Raw genomic sequence first — 2,616 nt, forward strand, 5'->3', positions numbered from 1 at the left:
GAGGTTCTTCCCTCGGGCAGGAGGCTGCGGTCCATTAGGACCAGAACCTCCCGCCACAAGAGCAGCTTTTTCCCGTCTGCAGTTGGCCTTATCAACAAGGCCCGGGACCCCCACCTGACTCGGTCTTCTATTCCGCCCCCTCACACCAAGGATGTGTTAAATTAACACATTATATCATATCATATTATATTATACTGCATTCATTGCATATTACAATCGGACACTGTTTACTGTTTTGCATTTTGCATTTCACTTTTTACTTCACTTTTTATATCTTTTATCTTCTACATATTTGTATCCAGAAATGTTTATGTAAAAATAAATGTTACTTTGTATAAATATCGGAAAAAAGTGAGTAAATAAGAAGCAAACAGTGAGTAAATATATACTGGTTTTCTATTTTTTATTGCCTTTCCTATGTATGTTGTATTTATTGCGGTTTTTATGTTATTGTGTTTTTATGTCCTATGTTTATTGTATGCACCTATTACCAGAGCAAATACCTTGTAGGTGTAAACCTACTTGGCAATAAAATACTTCTGATTCTGATTCTGATTCTACTGCTGAAGGCACGAGACATCGCTTTCAGATCAGGTGATGATCAGGCCTACAGTTCATCCAGGGCTGACCTGAAGAGGGGCATCAAGAAGGCCCAGCCCTGCCACACGCTAAGGATTGAGGAGCACTTCAAAAACAACTCCGACCCCAGACGTATGTGGCAAGGCATCCAGGCTTTAACTGACTATAAACCCACCAACACCACCCCCCAAAACAGTGATGCCTCCTTCCCTGACGAGCTCAACAGCTTTTATGCTCGCTTTGACAGGGAAAACCAGGAGGCGGCTATCAAGGCTGTGCTCACTTCAGACCACCAGCCCCTCACACTCTCCTCCATCGACGTGTGCAAATAGACAAACGCGCTGCAAATAGAGAAGAAACGACAACGGAAGTGTTTCCAGAGGACAGCTAAAAGTGATGGACACTGCTGCCACAGCAGACACAAAAACGTCCAATACACCATACAAATTCGGTTCCACACAGGGGTCGGCCACCCGCAGCTCTGGAGCCGAATGCGGCTCTCAGCCCTTCTGCAGTGTGTGTGTGTGTGTCTCAGTGTCTGTGTGTGTGTAGCGGGCGGACCGGACCCCGCCCACTCGCTCAGAAGAGGGGGCAAAATTTCTCTTCTGATAGTAAAGGTTTCAAACCCCTGCACACTAGTGACAATGCATTGCCTGATAAACAGGGGCTTGCTTGTTAGCGCTGTTTATTCAGTTTAATAGGAGAAGACGGCATGTCTCTAGATCGGACCATCTTCCGTGATCAGAGCTCAAGGCCAATGTATGCTTCTCCGTTTTGACGGACACGGACAGATAGGACCGCCTTCTTTGCCGTGGAACGCCCTCTCCGGGGCTCCTCGGAGAGCTTTTCGTGCAGCTCGGATTTTTACACGTCGGCATGGAGGACAACCCATGGATAGCTCTTGGCTGTGATTGGTCCGCTAACGACATCATTTTCGGACCTCAAACTTCCTGTTTCATTCCCTAAATCACAATAAACCTAAATCACAACTACAACTCTATGATTAATGTGACAAGTGTGTTAAACCAGTGGCGTTGTCCGGCTGACGGTGGCTGGTTAGAGCACTTACGGCATGTGTGTACGGTCACATACGGATATAACAAACTTTGATAACGGGGATAGCGGGCTAGCCACCATGCTAACTGCGGTGGGAACAGCGCAAAAACCCGCTGACTTTAATCCCACGGCTCTCATGACACTGTTTCTCAAACACCGTCAGGTTAGAAGCAAACACTTGGTAGTAGTTAGTATCGGGTGTCCCTGCTGACTGTGTGTGGAAGCTGGGGGGAGCTAGCTGCCTCCGTGTAGCTTCAAGCTGTTGCAGCTGTTGAATTAGCAACGCAGTTTGGAAACAAGACCGAGGTACTGCTGCGCTAAGACACGATAACATAAGCATTATGACTCGCTGGGTGTCACTTTATTTCAGCAAAAACTGTCGCGTCATCAACATCCCTTTTCTGTTGTCATCGTTCACTGTGTGTGAGGAGCCGGGAGGACGTTAATAAACCAGCGTGGATTTCTTTTCTTACTTTGCTTGTGTTTTCTTAAGTTGCTGTTCGTTGAGCTCTCAGGGCCACCGTACCATTCTCTTGGCATTGGAAAAAATAATATTGTGTTCCTGCTTTATCAAAACATTGTCAACAATGTCACTCTGTCCATAACAAGACAGGTGTGAGACCAACAATGTGATGCACACACATTTCTAGGTAATTTCAAGATTAAACACTAGGAAGGAAAAGGTTATTTCTAAATCATTTGTGTGAAGGCCATTTATCTGGCCCAAACTGTTCATGCCCCCACCTCCGAACTTTATTGCATAGAGTTCAATCAGACACAGACTAGATAACATTTTAATTCCTAACAGTATTTGATGAATGTGTTTGTGTATGTGAAACAATATTATTGACCTCATGGGCAATACGGTTTGACTTTTTATTGATGATGTCGTCAAAATAATTCATAAAAGGACAAGTTTAGGATTTGTAATTTTAGATGTTGTTTTTTGTGTCAGTAACTTGTTTGTTGTGGACTTGCAGT

This window comes from Pleuronectes platessa, chromosome 2 (assembly GCF_947347685.1).
Source record: "Pleuronectes platessa chromosome 2, fPlePla1.1, whole genome shotgun sequence".
NCBI classification, from domain to species: Eukaryota; Metazoa; Chordata; class Actinopteri; order Pleuronectiformes; family Pleuronectidae; genus Pleuronectes; species Pleuronectes platessa.